Raw genomic sequence first — 9,036 nt, forward strand, 5'->3', positions numbered from 1 at the left:
AAGATTCCCCTCTTGATTCTGATTTGATTGGTATATGGTAGACCCTAGGCAAGTGGTATTTTCAAAAACCCCTCCAAGTGATTGTAAAGTACAGCTGGGATTGAAAGAGAGTCATGAACAGGAACTTTACAGCAAGAGTACATTGCAGTATCATGAAGCACTTAATGATTGCAAGGGTTTGCTTTATTAATGATCTTCTGCCAGCTATTCAGGCCAAAAGAAAATGGGGGGTTCTTCTTTAGTAGATACCCAACTCTCCAGGAGCTTTGAAAACATCATCATTAATTAGATCTTCAACTTCTGTTCTATTTCCCTGTGAAACAGGCAATAAAGAGAAAGAGACAAACTATTTGAGTGACTAGAAACTCAAGGGTTAAAACCACAGGCATCTTACCTGTGGTCCAGTGTTTTGACAGGTGGTAAACAACACTAAAGGTTTTACAAATAAAGCTTGTTTAAGGTAGTGGTTTATGTCTCCTTTGCCTGAATGTAGTCTAGGTGCAGTTTAAGTCATTTTAAGCCCCTGGTTGTGTAGAGTAAAAAATTATAGATACTGGGTATATAGAATCCTTTTTAGACATATAAAATATTCTTTAGGCTTTCTTTATAAGGACATGGAAAATTTTCTGAGAAACTGAGCCATGAAGCAAGTTAGGAATGTGGAAAGACCAGTCACCATTACTGGAACTGGTCGACCCGCAAAGAGAAAGGAAAGAATGCAAGTGAACTAGGTGGAAACAAGCTGGGAACCAAGCTGAGAACCAAGCTGGTAACCGCAGTGACAGGGCAAGGCCACAGTGACAGGGCAGGACCACATTCTTGAGAAAGATAAGTGTACAGAGAGCTTTCACATGACCCTGACTCATGTAGGTTGGGTTCCTTTGGAATGTTCCGCTATTTTTATGTTATGCCACCTTAACAACCCCTCATCCCCTCCCCATTCCTTGGTTTGTGGTTTTTCCCCTTAAAAACCCCTCTCAAACTGGCTGTTGGGGTCAATTCAACTCCTTGACCGGCAGATAGCTGTCACATGCCCTAATAAACCTCGCTATTGCTCCAGTACACGGTGTCTAGAGCAGATTACTGGGTGGTTGCGACTTTCTGAGACTTGAGTGAGGGTCTCCCCTCTGCGGAGGTCTTCAGTTGCAATGAGCAATGACAAGATTCCTGGTTCTACTGTAAAGTGAATTTCAAGTTCAAACAGATGTAGAGTGGATAATCATTACTGCTCTCATTAATAATAAACTGTAGTGACAGGAGGAAAACTCAGCAGACAAAACAATCATAGCAGAGCTCTAAGGGTTTCTTAAAAGTTCTACAATGTATATAACTTCAAAAGCATTCTGGACACACACACACACACACACACACACTATTTGTGTTTATGCATATATAACCTTATTTACATATACTGATTTATAAATCTTCCTTCTTTTATTTATATTACAAACATATTAGTTTATTCATTATTAGCAAATTGCTTATTTTTACTACTCTAATGAGAATAATTATTTTTAGTCTAAAGAGAATAATATAGATGCAAAGAGCTCAACTTTAGAAGTGTCAGTGGTGTTCGCGTGACAGGTAATGAGGCAATTTGGCAGAACATCAGAAACTAATTGAGCTCAGCTCACATCAATGAGGCTTGTTCAGCTGAGGCTGTGCTTCCTAAAAAGAACAGCAGAATTAAATGAGACAATGTGACATGTACAATTTTAATTGGAAGCTCTAATTTAAAATATTTAAAAGCATGTTTAAAATAATTTGTGAATCCATACAGATGCTTCCTTCCCCAACTAATTAAGAATATTCACTGGGTCATATAATGTCTGAATGTCAAAAATATGAATTATTGAAGTCCCTGCACATATAAGTATACTCACACCTTTAGGCAAGATCAAATTTAGTTTAACACAGAGAAATGGGGAAGGAGCAACTCTCAAGACAGCAGAGTGGTAGGTGATTTTTAACACGGTATATTTTTAAACAATTAAAATGCCAATATTTTGAAACTTTGTGTTTCTTTAAGATAAAACTGTGTTTTTAGTATGTTTGAAAATGAGTCAGCCGGATACACTGGAAACGTAAATGGGCTGGGAAATGGCTATTTTGATATGTTTTTGATGTTACTATTTATTTGTGTAATTTGTTTCTTTTTTATGTTTGTTGTAAGATGTATTTTGAGACATTACAATTCCAACCCTAATATTCTGAGGTTCTAACATAGTTTAAAACCATGGATAGGAATACCTATGCTGATTGATAAGTAAAAGGAAATAAATAGTAATTGATTCTAACACTCAACTATTAATCATTGAATGGAATCAACTCACAGAATGGAATCTTCTAAAATCTGATAAGGTGCTACATGTGTAATTAGTATATACTAATGACTTGAAATGACACAAGAACTTCATTAAGCCTTAAAGACATAACTAAAAGCTACTCCAGTTGCCTTAAGTGATCCTTTTAGGCAGAATATTGCAAATTGAAAGGTTTAGTCACATTTGAATACATCAGCAAATAATTTGTGATATGAATTATTAGAATATAAGATATTTTACCATTGTTTTGTTATTTTCCTTTTAAAAAAAAAAAGTAGGTATACAACTCTTAGCAAATATAAAGGTCAGTCTCATAAAGCAGGAAAAATGGAAGGTTTTTTCCAAAGGAGAAATGCTTAAGGTGATAAACGGAAAATACCCAGAATAGGTAATATGTAAGGTGTCATCTAAGGAGCAGAAACATAACAGATGAGAAAAGATTGCACAACAAGGCAAGGACCGGAAGCCACTCAATTCTAATTGGGGTCTAGAAAACTGAGTTAAGGATAATAGAACATACTGGGAGAAAAATAGAACCTAATAACAAGAAAATAGGCAATTTTAAATGAAACATTTATCTCAAAGCTTGTATCTCTTTGCTTTAGAAACACAACAATGTTATTTTGTACATGTTACCCAGAGCCTTTATTTTATCTTGTACTTTTACAGAGAAATGAAAAACCTTAGGAAAAGTATCTCACAAAAAAACAGGCTTATAACTATAATCAGTATGTATGCTTTCAGAAAATTTTGAAAACTCTCAGTTGCTATTTGTGTTTGTAAAAGTCTGTGAGTGCACATGTAGCATACACCTATTTGCACTGTAAATGTGTACACAAGATGCTTCTCTGACAATGGAAAATAATTGAGACTTATCCCAAAATTCTGAAAGTAGGCTTACTAGTTTTGTTTTTCAAACTTCTGTCTTGGCTCTATATTTAACAAAAATCTCTCCCTATAACTCTCAGTTATTATTCTTAAGATAGATGGAGAGACTATTGTTAGGTTCAATCCCTCTAGCTCTGTGTGGAAATGAATATGGAAACTAGCTATTTTGTATCTTCATGAAATGCTACCTAATGCTGCTTCCCTGTCAAGATGTTACACTGGTTCGAAGGTGACATGAAGATTAGGCAGAACCATTTGCTGAATGATTTAAAAGATAACCCCATATTTAGAATTAGGTGAGAGCTACATAATTTTGGAAACAAATAGTTTGAAACTTAGGAACAACTGCTAAAGGTACACATTTACCTTTCTAATCAGAGGTCAAGTGTTTTCCAAATCATCTGGATTCTATCAGGGATGTATTATGACTGTGAAACAGGTACATTGCAGCCTGCTGTGAAAAAAAAAAGCATATAATGCAAAGCTCCTCCTGAAGGAGCTACTAGTGTTCTCCAGTCATCGTTTACAAGTGATTGTTATTATATATACACCGGTGATTATTATATATACAACTAATTGTTATTATATATACCAGTGATTGCTATTACATATACCAGTGATTGTTATTACATATACTATTGCTATTATATATAGAAGTGATTGCTATTGTATATACAAGTGATTGTGACTATATATACAAATGATTGTTGTTATATATATCCCTTAAAATAATTTATCAATCAATGGTATGCCTTGCACCAAACAGGGAGAAGATGTTACTAGATACAATAGATATGGTATTGACCATAAACTTATTGTTGTGAATTCTAATAAAAAAATCCAAATCATCAAGCATATCAATATACAATTATTCCACACATTATTAGTAACTACTGGCTAATGCTGCTGCTAACAACTGTTCACATATATATTTGCACACTTCCTATTGAAGAAATATTTATGACTTACTTTTTAAAGTATCTCTATAGGTAAAACTATTAGCTATTTACATTTTGTGTATCAAAGTCATCCAAGATAGTGAAGTAAAATGTGTTAGAATGTTTCTTTCTTTGGGGATTTTTTTTTTGTTATAAATTTGAGATGTATCTTATCTGTGAAATGTGCTTGAAATATAGACAAACATAACTATTTGCTAGGTTAAAAGTATGGAAGTTGAGTGAAAAAAAAGAAAATAGTCATAATTATAAATTTCTTACAAATTTTTTTCTTTGCATAGCTCTATCTCAACAAACTTGCAGATTTTTAAAGGCATCACACTAACTAGAGTATCAGTGGAATCTGCTTCAAATAATTATAATTCTATAAGTATTCATGTTTCATACTTCCTATAAAAGTATAAGAAAAAGCATCTTAATAAACATAAGTGTTCTTATAAGTGAAGCTTCCTGTGGCTGAATCTTTCAAGTCCTTGAAACTCCTGAAAAAACATTTTACTTTATTCTTTACAAATGATATTACCAATTAAATCATATACTCCAAGGCATTACTGTCTTTGTTTTCCTCATAATGCTCACATAGTTAATTGATTATTCACAAGCTTATTAATATACTCATAGCAGGTTAGATACTAAAGAGGAAACAGCTGATCAAAAAACTTTTTATTTAGATTTTAATTAACATGCAGAGTAAAGGGTATCATTATTGCAGTTTCAAAACTACCCCATCCTAATATATATATTTGTGCCCTGTTTTCCTATTGATTTAAAATAAAGAATATGATGTGTGTTGATACGTTGCAATTAAAAATAACCATCCAGACACACAGTTTCCTCATTCTTACAATTTATATTACCAAATTTCCAAATTTAAGACAAATATACAATTTTCAAGAGCCATTAAACCTAGGTTAGCCTTCATCCAAAAATTTCTGCATAACCAGCAGCAAACAAGAATATCTATACCACTTATTCATAAAGTACACTGGTTAAGGCTGATTGATTAAGAATTATAATAAAGGCATTTTAAGTTTTATCAGTCCTATTTTGTTGGAAAGTCTCAAAACCTTATGATTTCTTGCTTCCAATTTATGAGAACATATAAATGGAGCTACAATTTGGAAAACACTAACTTTCTCAGCCAAGTCAACTTGTGTTAGAGGCTATAATGTGTGTCTAGTGAAAGATGATTTGTGTCAGTTGAAGCTGTAGCCTGGGGCTATACTTGGTGTGTTATTGTTTTAATCTAGTTTTCGTAGTCTTGGAGTGTATCCTTGAAAGTCCAGAGAAGAGTGTAAAAACATAACCCAGCTTGATCATTAAGAATGTCTAGGAATAACAAGAATGAAATTCCAGAGTATTCATTTTGGTAAATAGTTTAAATTACATTGAAATCTTTCTGGAGAATTAGTAGTATCTACTATGAAGTAATAGGTAAAGTTTAGTACAATGTAATAGAAACCTTTGTCATCAAGCCATTGAGAATTTAAGCTAAAATAGGCTTTTAGAAGGTCAGCTACAAAGGCTAAAATTTTATATCAAATCCATTGAGAAGCACAAAGGAAAAAAGAAATATACTGGTTGAATGAACCTTATCAATAATAAAACTCCTTTAACAATGATTTAACCTGCACAGAATTAATAAAATTTTTATATAAAATACATTAATCTCAAAATTAAGAGACATTATGGGTATTATATCACAGTATTTGAATACAAAGCATTTATAAGACAATATGATATTATAAAAGGAGGTTAATATTATTAAAATACACTTTGAGTTTTCTGGTTTTGCCAATAGAAGAAAATAAAAACTTATTTCATTGTCATATAAAAATATATTCACTGACGATATCAAGGTAGAAAAAAATCTCATTTAATTTTTTGTATAAATGTTCTAGCTCTTAATGTATGTTACAACGTTTGTTCAAATTTTTATTACATTTTTTAAATTCTTATTTTATGAAAATCAGTCACACTAGAAGGAGACGGCCTGCAATTGGGATGTAAAGAGAATTAATTAATTAATTAATGGAAAAGTTATACTAGATATTTTGATTATATAACACTTTGTTTAAATACTCATACCTAAAATGAAATGTTATTTTGATATAACTCATCAAAATTACCTTAAAATTAATTTACACATATATTTGATTGTATTATTTTATTATGTTAATAATAATTTTAGATACAATATTTTATGTTATTAAGGAAATTGAACATTAGTCATAGAAATGAGAAATAAAATGTGTTATTTATCAGTATTAAAGTTTACAGGAAAAGAATCGAGACTGATACCATTAATATTTCTAATAGTATTAATACAAAATTATTAACTGATGTCATTTACTGTTATATGGATGTAGAAATTATGGATCTGCAAATATATTGTGATTATAAGCATAATATAATATCTAAGCATATCAATAATATTTTACATGCAACAAATCGAAGAACAAACAAGATAAATTAAGATCACAATGAGTCTCTGATATATGAAAATAAATATCTTCTCATTTAGAAACTAAAGAAAATTTATTTATAGCTCTTACTTATAGCTCTTATTTATATTTCCAAACATTTTCTAATAAAGTATCCAACATCTACATATCTCCAAGTGATTTACTAGGAATTATGACTTTTAGTACAGTACTGCCTATATTATAAGTGATTTGGCACTAGTTATTTTTAAGAAATAAGCTCAAATAGAAAAGATGGTTCTGCTTATTAAAGCATTTGTAATGGAAGCCTGATGACCTGTGTTAGAACCCTGTACCCAAGATGGAAGATGAAAAGGACAAAGGGAACTTTTAAACCTTATCCTGTACCCTTCATGGGCACATGCCCAAATGACTCAAATACATACATCACCAACACCACACAAACACATCCACATGTTCACACACACACACACACAAACACACACACACACACACACACACACACACACACACAGAAATGAATTTAAAGAAAAAAACACTTTTCTTCTTTCAAAAATGGTAACAACCTAGCTTGTGCTCTTTCAAAAGTAATGGAACCTGTAAGATAATATTATAATTTATTTCTGCATATTCTGAGTACTAATTATTACATGAATATTCTTGTGAAACTAAAAGAAACATAGGTTTTTTATTTGAAAAATAACACATGGTATTTTTTTAGTTTTATTGATATATTTAGTATAAAGATTAAACTGCATATTCAGTTAGATTAAGGAGGAAAAACCTGTGCAGTAATAAATACGCTCCTGAGCAATAAATTGACAGAACAATCTTGTGTATCACTGCCTACACAATTTTAGCTAACTTCTTCTTATTTCTTCTACTATAATGATGAATTAAATCTTTAAAAGCCTACCTATCATCCTCCTCGTGAAGGGTTCATTACCTATTTGGCATTCCATTATTCCCTACTTTACCCTTAGCAAGGATTCCATGAGGTACTCTAACCTGAGGGGAGACACCTGGTGGGTTTAATTAGATTGCATCTGGCAATAATTAGAAGCAAAGGATAAAAGTAGTAGCAGCTGCAATCACCCAGGTAAGTTCAATTTTTGTACATGAGTCAGACCAGAAGGAAAATTTCCTGACCTTGAAAGGCCATGGAGACACTGTAGATAGGCTCTGAATGCAGAGGGCAGGAGAGAGAAGAGAAGGAAGGAAGGAAGGAAGGAAGGAAGGAAGGAAGGAAGGAAGGAAGGAAGGAAGGAAGGAAGGAAGGAAGGAAATAATTAAGACCTTCAAGCCATAATTTTTCCCCATTAGGTAGGTTTCTGCCGTATGTGAATCCCATGGGAAGCAAGTGCTCTCCTATTGATAAAGTGAATGCTGTCTTGGATACATGTTATCTTACTTAATGAGAGGTTGCATGAGGAAGTGAGCACTTAGTTTCAAACACTGTGCCTGGACTGCTATCTTCAGCCCTGTGGATTTTATGAAGAGCCCAGCAGAAATAAAAACTTAACAATGTCTAATTCACCTGAGAGCTCATTAATGTTAGACTTGGCAGGTGTGTAATCACGTTGTCCTGTAGCAGCCTAGGTGGACACAGGACAGAATTGTATGTAAACAACTTTTAATGACAGGGTGTATGTGGTGAACATATTCTGTAAATACGTATTTGCATGAAGAGCATCACAGCAAAGTTCAACAGGAAGTGCAGAGATTTTAGTATGGATTTTGTTTCTTAAACAGGCCATTGTCTTTATATCTTGAGTAATTTTAAAATGCTCTAAAATGTTCCCTGTCTCATCTCTGATAAATGTTATTTTGTATGAAATGAAACTGTTGATATGCACATTGTACCTTAACTATGTTGGGGATGTTAATATTGACTGGTTTATAAGAAGGTATACGCTGGATTTTTGTGAGTGAAATTTTTCGGTGCAATGACAGACAGAGCATCATATCTTACTCTTCCCAGTCATCTCTCTGAATGTTTCGGTGTCTGTCCCTAGCTCACACTTACATATGCACAGGCAAGAGAAAGACTTGCTCATCATCCTATTTACATGAACCATTTCTAAAATTAACACTGTTTATCTACCGCCATATTTTCCTCATAGTCAATAAAACTATCCAAAAACAACTTCTGAATGCAATAATCAGTAACCTATCTAATGAAACCATTACTAAATTACGTCATATGTTCCTATTATTGTCTGCCACTCATGTCATTCAGATCACTTGATATTTTTTTGCATTTGGTTGATTTCAAAACAAAATTGAAAGTAATTTAGAGGAGGAAATTGTTCTCCTAATTAAAAAATGCTACAATATACAAAAACTTTGATCATATTGATCATATTATTTTAATGAGTATAGCGTCTTCTTGTGCTGGTCAACATGGGAGTCGCTTGCCGTATG

The 9,036-nt window shown here is 32.6% G+C and overlaps 1 long non-coding RNA gene across 1 annotated transcript in view; it reads right to left on the reverse strand.

Annotated features, from left to right (window-relative positions):
- The window catches only part of LOC114612655, a 44,605-nt gene extending 37,024 nt beyond the window's left edge, over positions 1 to 7,581 (reverse strand). The window contains exon 1 of the long non-coding RNA XR_003710066.1: positions 7,529 to 7,581. This is a non-coding gene — a long non-coding RNA (uncharacterized LOC114612655). The remainder of the gene's footprint in view (positions 1 to 7,528) is intronic.
- Positions 7,582 to 9,036: the final 1,455 nt, after the last annotated feature.

This window comes from Grammomys surdaster, unplaced genomic scaffold, assembly GCF_004785775.1.
Source record: "Grammomys surdaster isolate TR1022 unplaced genomic scaffold, NIH_TR_1.0 126178, whole genome shotgun sequence".
Classification (NCBI taxonomy): Eukaryota; Metazoa; Chordata; class Mammalia; order Rodentia; family Muridae; genus Grammomys; species Grammomys surdaster.